The 18,866-nt window shown below is 49.1% G+C and overlaps 1 long non-coding RNA gene across 1 annotated transcript in view; it reads right to left on the bottom strand.

Annotated features, from left to right (window-relative positions):
* The window catches only part of LOC148141505 (uncharacterized), a 63,590-nt gene extending 49,598 nt beyond the window's left edge, over positions 1 to 13,992 (bottom strand). The window contains exon 1 of the long non-coding RNA XR_015752541.1: positions 13,876 to 13,992. This is a non-coding gene — a long non-coding RNA (uncharacterized LOC148141505). The remainder of the gene's footprint in view (positions 1 to 13,875) is intronic.
* Between the last annotated feature and the right edge of the window lie 4,874 nt (positions 13,993 to 18,866).

The following is an 18,866-nucleotide window of genomic DNA, read 5'->3' as shown; positions in this document are numbered from 1 at the left end:
GCGCCCTCAGTACCTCAGAAAGTGCTTCCTCAATACCTCAGAAAGTGTTCCATCAATACCACAGATAGTTCTCCCTCAGTACCTCAGATAGTTCTCCCTCAATACCTCAGAAAGTGCTCCCTCAATACCTCATAAAGTGCTTCCTCAATACATCAGATTGTGTTCCCTCAATACCTCAGAAAGTGCTTCCTCAATACCTCAGAAAGTGCTCCCTCAGTACCTCAGATAGTGCTTCCTCAATACCTCAGAAAGTGCTTCCTCAATACATCAGAAAGTGCTTCCTCAGTACCTCAGATAGTGCTCCCTCAATACCTCAGAAAGTGCTTCCTCAATACCTCAGAAAGTGCTCCTTCAATACCTCAGAAAGTGCTTCCTCAATACCTCAGATAGTGCTCCCTCAATACCTCAGAAAGTGCTCCCTCAATACCTCAGAAAGTGCTTCCTCAATACCTCAGATAGTGGTGCCTCAATACCTCAGAAAGTGCTCCCTCAATACTTCAGAAAGTGCTTCCTCAATACCTCAGAAATTGGTCCCTCAGTACCTCAGATAGTTCTCACTCAGTATCTCAGATAATGCTTTCTCAGTACCTCAGAAGGTGCACCCTCAATACCTCAAATAGTGCTTCCTCAGTACCTCAGTAAGTGCACCCCCAATACCTCAGGTAGTTCTCCCTCAATACCTCGAAAGTGCTCCCTCAATATCTCAGAGAGTGTTCCATCAGTACCTCAGATAGATCTCCATCAGTGCTTCCTCAGTACGTCAGATAGTGCTCCCTCAATACCTCAGAAAGTGTCCCCTCAGTACCTCAGAAAGTGCTACCTCAATACCTCAGAAAGTGCTCCATCAATACCTCAGAGAGTGCTCCCTCAATACCTAAGATAATTCTCCTTCAATACCTCAGATAGTGCTCCCTCAATACCTCAGAAAGTGCTCCCTCAATACCTCTGAAAGTGCATCCTCAATACATCAGATAGTGGTGCCTCAATACCTCAGAAAGTGCTGCCTCAATACTTCAGAAAGTGGTCCCTCAGTACCTCAGATAGTTCTCCCTTAGTACCTCAGATAGTGCTCCCTCAGTATTTCAGATAATGCTTCCTCAGTACCTCAGAAAGTGCTCCATCAACACCTCAGTGGGTGCTCCCTCAATACCTAAGATAGTTCTCCTTCAATACCTCAGATAGTTCTCTCTCAGAACCTCTGAAAGTGCTCGCTCAATACCTCAGATAGTTCTCCCTCAATACCTCAGATAGTGCTCCCTCAATACCTCAGATAGTTCTCCCTCAGTACCTCAGAAAGTGCTCCCTCAATACCTCATAAAGTGCTCCCTCAGTACCTCAGATAGTACTCACTCAGAACGTCAGCTAGTGCTTCCTCAGTACGTCAGAAAGAGCTCCATCAATACCTCAGAAACTGCTCGCTCTGTACCTCAGATAGTGCTCCCTCAGTACCTCAGATAATGCTTCCTGAGTACCTCAGAAGGTGCTCCCTCAACACCTCAGATAGTGCTTCCTCAGTACCTCAGAAAGTGCTCCCTCAATACATCAGGTAGATCTCCCTCAATACCTCGAAAGTGCTCCCTCAATACCTCAGAGAGTGTTCCATCAGTACCTCAGAAAGTGCTCCCTCAATACCTCAGAAAGTGCTCCATCAATACCACAGATAGCTCTCCATCAGTACCTCTGATACTGCTTCCTCAGTAAGTCAGATAGTGCTCCCTCAATAGCTCAGAAAGTGTCCCCTCAGTACCTCAGAGTGTGCTCCCTCAATACCTAAGATAGTTCTCCTTCAATACCTCAGATAGTTCTCCCTCAGAACCTCTGAAAGTGCTCGCTCAATACCTCAGATAGCTCTCCCTCAATACCTCAGATAGTGCTCCTCAATACCTCAGATAGTTCTCCCTCAATAACTCAGATAGTGCTCCCTCAGTACCTCAGATAGCTCTCCCTCAGTACCTCAGAAAGTGCTCCCTCAATATCTCATAAAGTTCTCCCTCAGTACCTCAGATAGTACTTACTCAGAACCTCTGCTAGTGCTTCCTCAGTACGTCAGATTGTCTTCCCTCAATACCTCAGAAAGTGCCTCCTCAATACCTCAGATAGTTCTCCCTCAATACCTCTGAAAGTGCTCCCTCATTACCTCAGATAGTTCTCACTCAATACATCAGATTGTGTTCCCTAAATACCTCAGAAAGTGCTTCCTCAATACCTCAGATAGTTTTCCCTCAGTACCTCAGAGTGTGCTTCCTCAATACCTCAGAACTTGCTCCCTCAGGACCTCAGATGGTGCTCCCTCAATACCTCAAAGTTCTCCATCGTACCTCAGAAAGTGCATCCTCAATACCTCAGAATGTGCTTTCTCAATACCTCAGAAAGTGCTTCCTCAATACATCAGAAAGTGCTCCCTCAGTCCCTCAGATAGTGCTCCCTCAATACCTCAGAAAGTGCTCCCTCAATACCTCAGAAAGTGCTTCCTCAATACCTCAGATAGTGGTGCCTCAATACCTCAGAAAGTGCTCCCTCAATACTTCAGAAAGGGGTCCCTCAGTACCTCAGATAATGCTTCCTCAGTACGTCAGATAGTGCTCCCTCAATACCTCAGATAGTGCTTCCTCAGTACCTCAGAAAGTGCTCCCTCAATACCTCAGGTAGTTCTCCCTCAATACCTCGAAAGTGCTCCCTCAATACCTGAGAGAGTCTTCCATCACTACCTCAGAAAGTGCTCCCTCAATACCTCAGAAAGTGCTCCATCAATACCTCAGATAGTTCTCCATCAGTGCCTCTGATAGTGCTTCCTCAGAACCTCTGAAAGTGCTCGCTCAATACCTCAGATAGTTCTCCTTCAATACCTCAGATAGTGCTCCTCAATACCTCAGATAGTTCTCCCTCAATACCTCTGATAGTGCTCCCTCAATACCTCAGATAGTTCTCACTCAATGCCTCAGATAGTTCACCCTCATTGCCTCAGATAGTGCTCCGACAATACCTCAGATAGTTCTCCCTCAATACCTCTGAAAGTGCTCCCTCAATACCTCAGATAGTTCTCCCTCAGTACCTCAGATAGTTCTCACTCTGTACATCAGAAAGTGCTCCCTAAATACCTCAGAAAGTGCACCCTCAGTACCTCAGATAGTTCTCCCTCAGTACCTCAGAGAGTGCTTCCTGAATACCTCAGAACTTGTTCCCTCAGTACCTCAGATAGTGCTCCCTCAATGCCTCAGATAGTGCTCCTTCAGTACCTCAGATAGTTCTCCCTCAGTACCTCAGAGGGTGATTAGATTATATTAGATTACATTACAGTGTGGAAACAGGCCCTTCGGCCCAACAAGTCCACACCGACCCGCCGAAGCGAAACCCATCCATACCCCTACATTTACCCCTTACCTAGCACTACGGGCAATTTAGCATGGCCAATTCACCTGACCCTGCACATCTTTGTGATGTGGGAGGAAACCGTAGCACCCGGAGGAAACGCACGCAGACACGGGGAGAACGTGCAAACTCCACACAGTCAGTCGCCTGAGTCGGAAATTGAACCCGGGTCTCAGGCGCTGTGAGGCAGCAGTGCTAACCACTGTGCCACCGTGCCGCCCCAATATTGTGGGTGCTTCCACAATACCTCAGAACTTGTTCACTCAGTACCTCAGATTGTGTTCCCTCAATACCTCAGAAAGTGCTTCCTCAATACCTCAGAAAGTGCTCCCTCAGTACCTCAGATCGTGCTCCATCAGTGCCTCAGAAAGTGCTACATCAATACCTCAGATAGTTGTCCCTCAGTACCTCAGAGTGTGCTTCTTCAATACCTCAGAACTTGCTCCCTCTGTACCTCAGTTATTTCTCCCTCAATGCCTCAGAAAGTGCTCCCTCAATACCTCAGAAAGTGCTTCCTCAATACCTCATATAGTGATGCCTCAATACCTCAGAAAGTGTTCCCTCAATACTTCAGAAAGTGGTCCCTCAGTACCTCAGATAGTTCTCCCTCAGTACCTCAGATAGTGCTCCCTCAGTACCTCAGATAATGCTTCCTCAGTACCTCAGAAGGTGCTCCCTCAATACCTCAGTGCTTCCTCAGTACCTCAGAAAGTGCTCCCTCAATACCTCAAAAAGTGCTCCATCAATACCACAGATAGTTCTCCATCAGTACCTCTGAAAGTGTTTCCTCATTACGTCAGATAGTGCTCCCTCAATAGCTCAGAAAGTGTCCCCTCAGTACCTCAGAAAGTGCTATCTCAACACCTCAGAGTGTGCTCCCTCAATACCTAAGATAGTTCTCCTTCAATGCCTCAGATAGTTCCCCCTCAAAACCTCTCAAAGTGCTTGCTCAATACCTCAGATATTTCTCCCTCAATACCTCAGATAGTGCTCCTCAATACCTCAGATAGTTCTCCCTCAAAATCTCTGAAAGTGCTTGCTCAATACCTCAGATATTTCTCCCTCAATACCTCAGATAGTGCTTCCTTAATACCTCAGATAGTTCTCCCTCAATACCTCTGAAAGTGCTCCCTCAATACCTCAGAGAGTGCCCCCACAATATCTCAGATATTTCTCCCTCAATACCTCAGATAGTGCTCCCGCAGTACCTCAGAAAGTGCTCCCTCAGTACCTCAGGTAGTGCTCACTCAGAACCTCACCTAGTGCTTCCTCAGTACGTCAGAAAGTGCTCCCTCAATACCTCAGAAACTGCTCCCTCAGTACCTCAGATAGTTTTCCCTCAGTACCTCAGATACTGCTCCCTCAATACCTCAGATACTTCTCCCTCAGTACCTCAGAGAGTGCTTCCTCAATACCTCAGAACTTGTTCCCTCAGTACCTCAGATAGTGCTCCCTCCATGCCTCAAAAAGTGCTCCCTCAGTACCTCAGAAAGTGCTTCCTCAATACCTCAGAATGTGCTCCATCAATACCACAGATAGTTCTCCCTCAGTACTTCAGATAGTGCTACCTCAATACCTCAGATAGTGCTCCCTCAGTACCTAAGAAAGTGCTCCCTCAATACCTCAGAAAGTGCTTCCTCAATACCTCAGAGAGTGCTCACTCAGTACCTCAGAAAGTGCTCCCTCAATACCTCAGAAAGTGCTTCCTCAATACCTCAGAAATTGCTACCGCAATACCTCAGAAAGTGCTCCCTCAGTACCTCAGAAAGTGCTCCCTCTATACCTCAGAAAGTGCTCCCTCAAAACCTCAGAAAGTGCTCCCTCAGTACCTCAGATAGTGCTCCCTCAGTACCTCAGAAAGTGCTCCATCAATACCTCAGATAGTTCTCCCTCAGTACCTCAGATAGTGCTCCCTCAATACCTCAGAACTTGCTCCCTCAGTACCGCAGATAGTTCTCTCTCAGTACCTCAGAAAGTGCTTACTCAATACCACAGAAATTGCTCCCTCAATACTTCAGAAAGTGGTCCCTCAGTACCTCAGATAGTTCTCCCTCAGTACCTCAGATAGGACTCGCTCAGAACCTCAGATAGTACTTCCTCAGTACCTCAGAAAGTGCTCCCTAAATACCTCAGAATGTGCTCCCTAAGTACCTCAGATAGTTCTGCCTCAATACCTCTGAAAGTGCTCCCGCAGTACCTCAAAAAGTGCTCCCTCAATACCTCAGATATTTCTCCCTCAGTACCCCTGAAAGTGCATCCTCAATACCTCAGAAAGTGCTGCCTCAGTACCTCAGAAAGTGCTTCCTCAATACCTCATAAAGTGTTCCATCACTACCACAGACAGTTCTCCCTCAGTACCTCAGAGAGTGCCCCCTCAATACCTCAGAAAGTGCTCCCTCAATACTTCAGATAGTGCTTCCTCAATACCTCTGAAAGTGCCCCCTCAATACCTCAGAAAGTGCTCCCTCTGTACCTCAGATAGTTCTCCATCAGGACCTCAGGTAGTTCTCCCTCAGTACCTCAGATAGTGCTCCCTCAATACTGCAGATAGTGCTACCTCAGTACCTCAGATAGTTTTCCCTCAGTCCCACAGAAATTGCTTCCTCAATACCTCAGAAAGTGCTCCATCAATACCTCATAAATTGCTTCCTCAATACATCAGATTTTGTTCCCTCAATGCCTCAGAAAGTGCTTCCAAAATACCTCAGAAAATGCTCCCTCATTACCAAAGAATTCATCACTTTGTTGTGTTTAACCCCCAAAGCCCCTTAGACAGTAGCTCCACAAAACATTCACATCCTCAACACTTCAGGGCTCAGGGATCAGCCCAGCTCCCCCCTCAGATTGTGTTCAAACCCCTTCAGACTGTAAGGACCCACATCCATCCCTGTTCAAGATTGGAGCCCAGGTCCCCAGAACATTACTTGTCACTCTGGATTAATTTTAGAATTCCTACAGTGTCGAAGCAAGCCATTCCGTCCATTGGCTCCACACTGACTGTCTGAACAGCATCGCACCCTGACTCACATCCTCTACTCTATCCCTGTAATGCTGCATTTCCCATAACAGCTTTGGGCGGTGGGAGGGAACTGGATCACCCGGAGGGAACCCGCACAGATACAGAGAGAATGTAAACTCCACACAGACAGTCACCGGGAGTTAGAATCAAACCACTGAGGCACCGTGTTGTCCTCTCTCCCTGGATGCCATCTCATCTAACCTTTTACTAAGCAGTCTCCCATGTGAAACCTTCTCATCTGTCTCCATGGTCATCCCTTCAAAAGCTCTATCAAGTTGGACACATCATTTCCACAAACAAAGCCAAGCTGACCATCCCTAATCAATTCTTGCTTTTCCAAATACATGTAAGTTGTCTCTCAGAATGCCCTCCAACAGCTTACCCACCACTGCCATCAGGCTCACAGCTCCATAGTTCAATGGCTGTTCCTTGCAGCCTTACTTCAATAATGGCCCATCATTAATCACCCTCCAGTCTTCAGGCACCTCACCGTTGTCACTGATCGGTCCATCTGGCAAGGCCATCTCCATCCTTCTGTAACCTAAGGCTATCCTCCTCAGTATTTATCACCCCACCAATACCCATATCATTCATGAACCCAATGATTAACCCTCCACCATTCAAATCTAAATCTTTTCTAACAACTACATCAGCAAGACCCCAGCAGTGAGACATGAGCAGACAGAGATTTCTAACTGGGCCATCACTGTCTGCTTCCTGACACTCAGCATTCTGCACCAAATTCCTTGGATCTTGAGTTTTTATGTTCACTATCAGTTTCCAGTATGTATCCTGATAAAAGCCTGACTGACCTCCAAGCAGGCGACAGGAAAGCATTGCCCTTATTTACACACCTGGTCACCTCCTTAAAAAGTGCACTCCCATTGGTCAGACCTGCCCTCCCCTTAACACAACCATTCTGACTGTTCATCATGAACTCCAGTCTCTGTAAATGCTGATTAATTCTATCTCCCCAAAATTGCTTCCAACAGACGTCCCACCCACGGTATTAGCCTGACTGGCCTGTACCTGCCTGGTATATCCCATGTTCCTTCTTGAATAACAGGACCACATGGTCAGTCCGACGGCACCTCTCCTGTGGCCAGAGGGGATTTGATAATGTTTGCAAGTGTCCCTGCTACTTCCTCCATCACCTCATTCAGTAAACTGAGATACATTTCCACTGTCTTTGAAGATTTATTGGTTTGTAAGAAGGCCAGACCACTCAGAACCATCTCTCTCTCTATATATATATGCTAATTCATTTAATTGTATCACAGAACATCTCCACGATTTCATATCAACCCTGTAACAATGAGCATTGACACAATGCATCCACTCACTGTAGCCTCTGGGTCCTTGCACAAATTCTCACTGTGTTCCACAACCTACTCTTTCTCTCATTATCAATTCACCCTTCATGTCACTGTAAAGTACTGTCAGATTTTTATTTCCTCTCTTAGCACTCCTCGCTCCCAGGCAAATAGCCTGCGATACGATTTGGAGGAGTGTGGGATGTCATTCTGGATGTGGATTAGCATTGGGAAGCTCAGAAATAAGGAACACACGACTGTGCTGAGTGTGGGGCAGTGAGATTCATTTGGGATGAGCACACAGAAGCTGAGGAATAAACCTCAGCCCTGCAGCATGAAAATATCCCTTTGAGCTGGCAGGTCAGTCACGTGAAACGAAAACTTGATCCCTGGGAAAAGAGGGTGGTAACCAAATGAAGACAGTCTGTTCTAACACAGTCTCTGGAACCTGGACGTGGGAATCATTTCTGAGCAGGGTCTGTAGGAAGCAGAGGCAGAAATGGACTGAACAATTCCACATGTTCTTCTCAGACCACAAGACATCGGAGCATAAATTAGGCCATTCAGTTCATCTGATAGAGTGGCACTCAGTACTGACTCTCTTACAATGCAGGTATCCCCCAGACTGATCCTCTGATAGTGCAGCGCTCCCTCAGTACTGACCCTCTGACAGTGCAGCACTCCCTCAGTTCTGACCCTCTGACAGTGCAGCGCTCCCTCAGTACTGACCCTCTGACAGTGCAGCACTCCCTCAGTACTGACCCTCTGACAGTGCAGCATTCCCTCAGTACTGACCCTCTGACAGTGCAGCACTCCCTCAGTACTGACCCTCTGACTGTGCAGCACTCCGTCAGTACTGACCATCTGACAGTGCAGCACTCCCTCTGACAGTGCAGCACTCCCTCCGTACTAATCCTCTGACAATGCAGCACTCCCTCAGTTCTGACCCTCTGACAGTGCAGCACTCCCTCAGTACTGACCCTCCGACAGTGCAGCACTCCTTCAGTACTGACCCTCTGACAGTGCAGCACTCCCTCAGTACTGACCCTTTGACAGTGCAGCACTCCCTCAGTTCTGACCCTCTGACAGTGCAGCACTCCCTCAGTACTGACCCTCTGACAGTGCAGCACTCCCTCTGACAGTGCAGCACTCCCTCAGTACTGACCCTCTGACAGTGCAGCATTCCCTCAGTACTGACCCTCTGACAGTGCAGCACTCCCTCAGTACTGACCATCTGACAGTGCAGCACTCCCTCAGTACTGACCCTCTGACAGTGCAGCACTCCCTCAGTACTGACCCTTTGACAGTGCAGCACTCCCCCAGTTCTGACCCTCTGACAGTGCAGCACTCCCTCAGTACTGACCCTCTGACAGTGCAGCACTCCCTCTGACAGTGCAGCACTCCCTCAGTACTAACCCTCTGACAGTGCAGCACTCCCTCAGTTCTGACCCTCTGACACTGCAGCACTCCCTCCGTACTGACCCTCTGACAGTGCAGCACTCCCTCCGTACTGACCCTCTGACAATGCAGCACTCCCTCAGTACTGACCCTGTGACAGTGCAGCACTCCCTCAGTACTGACCCTCTGACAGTGCAGCACTCCCTCAGTACTGACCCTCTGACAGGACAGCACTCCCTCAGTACTGACCCTCTGACAGTGTGACACTCCCTCAGTACTAACCCTCTGACAGTGCAGCACTCCCTCAGTACTAACCCTCTGACAGTGCAGCACTCCCTCAGTACTGACCCTCTGACAGTGCAGCAATCCGTGAGTACTGACCCTCTGAGAGTGCTGCACTCCCTCAGTACTGACCCTCTGACTGTGCAGCACTCCCTCAGTGCTGACCCTCTGACAGTGCAGGATTCCCTCAGCACTGACCCTCTGACAGTGCAGCACTCCCTCAGTACTGACCCTCTGACAGTGCAGCATTCCCTCAGTACTGACCCTCTGACAGTGCAGCACTCCCTCAGTACTGACCCTCTGACAGTGCAGCACTCCCTCAGTACTGACCATCTGACAGTGCAGCACTCCATCTGACAGTGCAGCACTCCCTCAGTACTAATCCTCTGACAGTGCAGCACTCCCTCAGTTCTGACCCTCTGACAGTGCAGCACTCCCTCAGTACTGACCCTTTGACAGTGCAGCAATCCCTCAGTTCTGACCCTCTGACAGTGCAGCACTCCCTCTGACAGTGCAGCACTCCCTCAGTACTAACCCTCTGACAGTGCAGCACTCCCTCAGTTCTGACCCTCTGACACTGCAGCACTCCCTCAGTACTGACCCTCTGACAGTGCAGCACTCCCTCCGTACTGACCCTCTGACAATGCAGCACTCCCTCAGTACTGACCCTCTGACAGTGCAGCACTCCCTCAGTACTGACCCTCTGACAGTGCAGCACTCCCTCAGTTCTGACCCTCTGACAGTGCAGCGCTCCCTCAGTACTGACCCTCTGACAGTGCAGCACTCCCTCAGTACTGACCCTCTGACAGTGCAGCATTCCCTCAGTACTGACCCTCTGACAGTGCAGCACTCCCTCAGTACTGACCCTCTGACTGTGCAGCACTCCCTCAGTACTGACCCTCTGACAGTGCAGCACTCCCTCTGACAGTGCAGCACTCCCTCAGTACTGACCCTCTGACAGTGCAGCATTCCCTCAGTACTGACCCTCTGACAGTGCAGCACTCCCTCAGTACTGACCCTCTGACAGTGCAGCACTCCCTCAGTACTGACCCTCTGACAGAGCAGCACTCCCTCAGTACTGACCCTTTGACAGTGCAGCACTCCCTCAGTTCTGACCCTCTGACAGTGCAGCACTCCCTCAGTACTGACCCTCTGACAGTGCAGCACTCCCTCAGTTCTGACCCTCTGACACTGCAGCACTCCCTCCGTACTGACCCTCTGACAGTGCAGCACTCCCTCCGTACTGACCCTCTGACAATGCAGCACTCCCTCAGTACTGACCCTCTGACAGTACAGCACTCCCTCAGTACTGACCCTCTGACAGTGCAGCACTCCCTCAGTACTGACCCTCTGACAGGACAGCACTCCCTCAGTACTGACCCTCTGACAGTGTGACACTCCCTCAGTACTGACCCTCTGACAGTGCAGCACTCCCTCAGTACTGACCCTCTGACAGTGCAGCACTCCCTCAGTTCTGACCCTCTGACACTGCAGCACTCCCTCCGTACTGACCCTCTGACAGTGCAGCACTCCCTCCGTACTGACCCTCTGACAATGCAGCACTCCCTCAGTACTGACCCTCTGACAGTACAGCACTCCCTCAGTACTGACCCTCTGACAGTGCAGCACTCCCTCAGTACTGACCCTCTGACAGGACAGCACTCCCTCAGTACTGACCCTCTGACAGTGTGACACTCCCTCAGTACTAACCCTCTGACAGTGCAGCACTCCCTCAGTACTAACCCTCTGACAGTGCAGCACTCCCTCAGTACTGACCCTCTGACAGTGCAGCAATCCGTGAGTACTGACCCTCTGAGAGTGCTGCACTCCCTCAGTACTGACCCTCTGACTGTGCAGCACTCCCTCAGTGCTGACCCTCTGACAGTGCAGGATTCCCTCAGCACTGACCCTCTGACAGTGCAGCACTCCCTCAGTACTGACCCTCTGACAGTGCAGCATTCCCTCAGTACTGACCCTCTGACAGTGCAGCACTCCCTCAGTACTGACCCTCTGACAGTGCAGCACTCCCTCAGTACTGACCATCTGACAGTGCAGCACTCCATCTGACAGTGCAGCACTCCCTCAGTACTAATCCTCTGACAGTGCAGCACTCCCTCAGTTCTGACCCTCTGACAGTGCAGCACTCCCTCAGTACTGACCCTTTGACAGTGCAGCACTCCCTCAGTTCTGACCCTCTGACAGTGCGGCACTCCCTCTGACAGTGCAGCACTCCCTCAGTACTAACCCTCTGACAGTGCAGCACTCCCTCAGTTCTGACCCTCTGACACTGCAGCACTCCCTCAGTACTGACCCTCTGACAGTGCAGCACTCCCTCCGTACTGACCCTCTGACAATGCAGCACTCCCTCAGTACTGACCCTCTGACAGTGCAGCACTCCCTCAGTACTGACCCTCTGACAGTGCAGCACTCCCTCAGTACTGACCCTCTGACAGTACAGCACTCCCTCAACACTGACCATCTGACAGTGTGACACTCCCTCAGTACTAACCCTCTGACAGTGCAGCACTCCCTCAGTACTGACCCTCTGACAGTGCAGCAATCCGTGAGTACTGACCCTCTGAGAGTGCTGCACTCCCTCAGTACTGACCCTCTGACTGTGCAGCACTCCCTCAGTACTGACCCTCTGACAGTGCAGGATTCCCTCAGCACTGACCCTCTGACAGTGCAGCACTCCCTCAGTACTGACCCTCTGACAGTGTGACACTCCCTCAGTACTAACCCTCTGACAGTGCAGCAGTCCCTCAGTACTGATTCTCCGACAGTGCAGCACTCCCTCAGTGTTGACCCTCTGACAGTGCAGCACTCCCTCAGTACTGACCCTCTGACAGTGCAGCACTCCCTCAGTACTGACCCTCCGACAGTGCAGCACTGCCTCAGTGTTGATCCTCTGACAGTGCAGCACTCCCTCAGTACTGACCCTCTGACAGTGCAGCACTCCCTCAGTACTGACCATCTGACAGTGCAGCACTCCCTCAGTACTGACCCTCCGACAGTGCAGCACTCCCTCAGTGTTGATCCTCTGACAGTGCAGCACTCCCTCCGTACTGACCCTCTGACAATGCAGCACTCCCTCAGTATTGACCCTCCGACAGTGCAGCACTCCCTCAGTGTTGATCCTCTGACAGTGCAGCACTCCTTCAGTACTGACCCTCTGACAGTGCAGCACTCCCTCAGTACTGACCATCTGACAGAGCAGCACGCCCTCAGTACTGACCCTCTGACAGTCCAGCACTCCCTCACTACTGACCCTCTGACAGGGCAGCACTCCCTCAGTACTGACACTCTGACAGTGCAGCACTCCCTCAGTACTGACCCTCTGACAGTGCAGCACTCCCTCAGTACTGACCCTCTGACAGTGCAGCACTCCCTCAGTACTGACCCTCTGACAGGGCAGCACTCCCTCAGTATTGACTCTCTTTTTTTCTATTTCATAGAGTCTTGTGGAAATTTGGAGACATTGGGTCTGCAGATTCTGAGGAAGCCTGAGAGAGACACACAAACCAAACCCTGTCTGAAACTCTCTGCAATAGACTATTCAGAGGCACTGAGTCACAGAGGTGCACAGCTTGGAACCAGCCCCTCTTGTCCAACTCGTCCATACCAACCAGATATTCTCATCTCATTTCATTCCATTAGCTAGCACTTGGCTGATATCCCTCTAAACCCTTCCTATTCACATACTCATCCTGATGCCTTTTAAATGTCACAATTGTACCAGCCCCATCACTTCCTCTGGCAGCTACCTGCATGCCCTTGAATAAGTGCTCAAACATTCATACTGTCGATACATACACTAATAAACACCAACCTACGAAAGCTATCATTGGCATTTTCAACCCACCCTTAGCTTCTACATTACGCTGATTTCAACACAGGGAAAGAAACAGAGTTAGTGACCATCCACCGTGACCCTGTTATAAAACTTATTTTCACATGTGGCTTGTATGTGATTCCCACACCCTCTAATAGTTGTCTGGAAGGTGTGGATGAGCTGTACTCTCCTGCTGCAGTCCTTGGGTGTCCCCAGTGATGTTAGGGAGGGAGCTCCAGGATTTTGACCTGAACCATGGAAAGAGCTCTCTTACTGGAGTGCCCTTTTAAAGTTGGGAAGTTAGTATGGACCAGGAGGACCCGAGAGCTGCTGTCTTGTCAGAGAGAGAGGCCTGGTGGGTCACACACCTCAGGTGAGGGGTGAAGTTGAGAAGCTGGGGCCTTCATTGTAATTTCAGACATGACAGAGATTGAGCCAACAGTGTTGGCATCACGAACCTGTTAGCTGTGGTAAGTGACCCCCCTTTGTAGCAGAGGGATTGAATCCCTTTAATAGAGCAAGCTTGAGAATGCAACACTAAAGTTAATCTGTACGGACGCGCTGGAGACCTGAAACATCAATACAGAGATTGCTGAAGAAACTCAGCATGTCCGGCAGCATCTCTGAAGGGAGAGGGAGAAAGAGACAGAGAGAGAGTTCACCTTTCAATCCAGTGATTTCTGCGGGAAAGTTCCTTCAGAACAGACCGTTTTGAGGAAGGGTCACTTGAAATGTGAATTGTTCCTCTCTCTCTTCACCGTTGCTACCTGCTGAATTGCGCTGAATTTCCCCACCATCTGTTTGCTTGAGAATTTGATCTGATCCAAGCGTCACTGAGTCATTCAGTCTGTGTTCAATGCCCTGAGGCTGCTTCTGCTGAAAGTTGACAAACAGGTTTAAGGCTTTGTAAGATATTGTAATCGGAGGGCGGGGTACATGGGAGAACAGATACAGAGCACAGGCACTTCACAAAGATCCTTCTCAATGTAACTTTGTGATGTTAATTCAGAAGGAACAGCTCAGACCTAACATTTCAGTTTATCAGCCAAGGGAAGTATATATGTCATGACAAAGACTTGTTTTAAAGACTGAACAGAACCGAACTTTAGTGACTATGTTTGTACGTAAAGTTATTTTTGTGAATAAAGTCTCTTTTTGAAATTGATATAAATATTTTTTCGAGGGGGACCAAGCATCTTGAGCTTGTGGAGGCATTACCCTTGTCCCTAATCTTTCTTAAATAAACGCTAGACAAGTTCGATACTCCCCGGGTACAGACATCAAACGGTCATCAACGGGGAGGAGATGGTGGGATGGTCACCGGGGCTCAGTGTTGCCTCACCCCACCCGGGTTCGATTCCAGCCTCGGGCGACTGTCTGTGTGGAGTTGGCACATTCTCTCCGTGTCAGCCTCCGGGTGCTCCAGTTCCCACCCACTGTCCAAAGATGTGCAGGCTGGGTGGGTTATCCAGAGGAAATGAAGGGATCCAGAGATGGTGGGGGGGCGGGAGGATGGGCTGTTCTGCCGAGGGTCAGTGTGAACCTGATAGGCTGAATGACCTGCTTCCCCATCTTAGGGATTGCATGATCAATCCAGAGACTCAAATACTGTTCTGGGCCCTGGGCTCCAATCTTGGAGGTGGCTGTGGGTCATCACAGTGAGAACAGGTTTGGGGATGAACACGGTCCAAGGGGGCAACAGGTTTGCTTTCTGAGGTGTTGAAGGCATGAATGTTCTGTCGAGGTGCTTTGGGGATAAACATACTGAGGGGATGGTTTCTAAGGTATTGAGGGAGCACTATCTGTCAGTACAGGGTGCAGATGGTCGAAAGGTACAGATACACTTCATAGAACATAGAACATAGGACATCGAACAGTACAGCACAGAACAGGCCCTTCAGCCCTTGATGCTGTGCCGACCATCGATCCTCATGTAAGGGAAACCTAAAGTATGAACCCTAAAATTTCTGTGACCATATGCATGTCCAGCAGTCACTTAAATATCCCCAATGACCATGCTTCCACAACTGCTGCTGGCAACGCATTTCATGCTCTCGCAAATCTCTGCTTAAAGAACCCGCCTCTGACATCCCCTCTATACTTTCCTCCAAACAGCTTAAAACTATGACCTCGCGTGTTAGCAATTTCTGCCCTGGGAAAAAAGTGTCTGGCTATCAACTCTATCTATGCCTCTCATTATCTTGTATACCTCAATTAGGTCCCCTGCCTTCCTTCTTTTTTCCACTGAAAGAAGTCCGAGCTCAGTCAATCTCTCTTTGTTAGATAATCCCTCCATTCCAGGCAGCATTCTGGTAAACCTCCTCTGAATCCTCTCCAAAGCATCCACATCTTTCCTATAATAGGGCGACCAGAACTGGACACAGTATTCCAAGTGCGTTCTAACCAAAGTTTTATAGAGCTGTATCAAGATCTCACGACTCTTAAACACAATCCTCCTGTTAATGAAAGCCAAAACACCACATGCTTTCTTAACAACCCTGTCCACTTGGGTAGCCATTTTAAGGGATCTATGTACCTGCACACCAAGATCCCTCCGTTCCGTCACACTACCAAGGATCCTGTCTTTAATCCTGTACTCAGTTTTCAAATTTGACCTTCCAAAATGCATCACCTCCATTTATCCAGGTTGAACTCCATCTGCCACCTCTCAGCCCATCTCTGCATCCTGTCAATGTCCCGCTGCAGCATACAATAACCCTCGATACTGTCAACGACACTCCAACCTTTGTGTCGTCTGCAAACTTGCTGACCCCTCCATCAATCCCCTCATCCAAGTCATTAATAAAAATTACAAACAGTAGCGGCCCAAGGACAGAGCCCTGTGGAACACCACTCACCACTGACTTCCAGGCAGAATATTTTCCTTCTACTACCACTCGCTGTCTTCTGTAGACCAGCCAATTCTGTATCCAGACAGCTAAGTTTCCCGGTATCCCATTCCTCCTGACCTTCTGAATGAACCTACCGTGGGGAACCTTATCAAATGCCTTACTGAAGTCCATATACACCACATTCACAGCTCGACCCTCATCAACTTGCCTAGTAACATCCTCAAAGCACTCAGTAAGGTTTGTGAGGCATGACCTGCCCCTCACAAAGCCGTGTTGATTGCATTAAAACAAGCCATGCTCTTCCAGATGCTCATAAATCCTGTCCCTTAGAATCCTTTCTAACTCCTTACAGACGACAGACATGAGAGTGTCTGGTCTGTAATTGCCGGGGATTTCCCTATTTCCTTTCTTGAAGAGAGGAATTATATTTGCATCCCTCCAGTCCTCAGGTACGACTCCAATGGAGAGTGAGGATGTAAGGATTATCGCAAGCAGCGAAGCAATCACATTTCTCACTTCCCAAAGCAGCCGAGGACAAATCTGGTCTGGCCCTGGCGACTTGTCAATCTTAATGTTTGTCAAAATGTTCAGCACATCAGCTTCCTCAATCTCTATCTGTCCCAGCATGATTACCTGCTCCTCAATGGTTTCATTCACTACAAGGTCCTTTTCTTTAGTAACGACAGAAGCAAAAAACTCATTTAGGGGGTTCCCCTGCCTCCTCAGACTCTACACACAAGCTCCCTATGCTATCCCTGAGCGGCCCTACTCTTTCTTTGATCATTGTCTTACTCCTCACATCCGTGTACAATGTCTTTGGATTCTCCCTAATCCTTCCTGTCAAGCCTTTTTCCTGCCCCCTCCTGGCTCTCCTCAGGCCATTTATGAGCTCCTTCCTCGCCTGCCTGTAATCCTCTAGAGCTGAGCAAGACCCTTCCTTTCTCCACCTTACGTAAGCTGCCTTCTTTCTTTCGAAAAGAAGCACCTCCGCTCTCGACATCCACGGTTCCTTTATCTTGCCCCTTCTTGCCTGTCTCAGAGGGACATATTTATGCATCACTCGCAACAACTATTCCTTAAACAATCTCCACATGTTTATAGTGGCCTTTCCATGGAATAATTGCTCCCACTCCATGGTTCCCAACTCACGTCTGATAGTATCATAGTTTCCTTTTTCCCCAATTAAATATCCTCCCATTGTGCCAGCTTCTCTCCTTCTCCATGGCTATATAGAATGTGAGGCAGTTGTGGTCACTATCACCAAAATGCTCTCCCACCGCAAGATCTGACACCTGCCCCAGCTCATTGCCGAGCACCAAAATCAAAATGGCCTCTCCCCTCGTCGGCCGCTTCAAGGTGCTGAGTTAGGAAACCCTCATGAACACACCTTACAAAACCATCTGCTCGAAGGAGGATCCAATCTATATTGGGAAAGTTAAAGTCACCCATTACAACAACCCTATTACATTCACTCTTCACCAAAATCTGCCGACCTATGCTTTCTTCAATCTCCCTGCTGCTGTTGGGGGGTCTGTAGTAAACCCCTAACAAGGTGACTGCTCCCTGACTGATCCTAATTTCCACCCATACTGACTCAGTAGGCAGACACTCCTCGACAATGGTAACTTCTGTAGCTGTGATACCCTCTCTGATTTCCTTTCTGAATTCATTGCATGTGGTGTCTCTCAAGGGTTGGCCAGCACGGTGGCTCAATGGTGGGCACTGCTGCCTCACAGCATCAGGGACCCAGGTTCGATTCCAGCCTCGGGCGATTGTGGAGCTTGCAAATTCTCCCAGTGTCTGCGTGGGTTTCCTCCGGGTGCTCCGGTTTCTTCCCACAGTCCAAAGGTATGCAGGTTAGGTGAAATGGCCATGCTAAAGTGCCTGTAGTGTTAGGTGCATCAATCAGTGGTAAACGTAGGGGAATGGGTCTGGATGGGTTCCTCTTCGGAGGGTCGGTGTGGACTTGTTGGGACGAAGGGACTGTTTCCACACTGTAGGGAATCTAAGGATCTATCCTTGGACCCTCCTTTTTCTCACCTAAATACTGCCAGGAGGTGACATTGTCCAAAGGCACTGTGTTAGGTTTCACATGTACACTGACACTGCCCAGCTCTCCCTCCCCATCATCCCTCTCCATTACTCCACTGTTACTCAGTTATCAAACTGCTTACCACGCTCCCACTACTCGATTAGCTGCAATTTTCTCCAGTGAAACATTGTAATGGTTAGAACCATTGCCTTCAGTTGCTATTACAAATTCCTTTCCCTTACTGCTGAGCCCCTCCCCCCCACTGGGAAATATCTGAGGTACACTACATTCTTTACAATATTGCTGTTATATCTGACCCCAAGGTGACCTTCTGATCAGACATCCACACAATCCCAAACACCAGGAATTCCATTCTGTTAAACGTTCCTTGTCTCCCCCTCACCCCAGCTCCATTGCTGCTGAAACCCCTTACCCGTGTCGGTGTTGCCTTAAACTTGACGAATCTGAAACCGAACCCTTGATTCCGTGGCTGACCCAGAATCTGCTGCTTCCTGTGTTTCCTGCACAATTACCCCCTGGTCCCTTTGTGGTGCAGCTTTCTACAGTTTCCATCATTTAAATATCACTCTGTTCTTTTATTATCCCCTCCAAAATGACCAACTTCCCATTTTCCCAAATTATACTCCATCTGGCAACTTGTTGCCCCCTTCTCTTGTGCATCTCTCTCACTTCACAATCCTCTTAGACCTTTACAGTTATGCCTTTTCTGACAGATATCCCCACCCCCCAATTCTTCTAACCGTTTACT

This window comes from Chiloscyllium plagiosum, unplaced genomic scaffold (genome assembly GCF_037043375.1).
Source record: "Chiloscyllium plagiosum isolate Xiang-an unplaced genomic scaffold, Cpla_swu_hap1 HiC_scaffold_33, whole genome shotgun sequence".
Taxonomy (NCBI): Eukaryota; Metazoa; Chordata; class Chondrichthyes; order Orectolobiformes; family Hemiscylliidae; genus Chiloscyllium; species Chiloscyllium plagiosum.
This window is presented reverse-complemented; position numbering and strand designations above follow the sequence as displayed.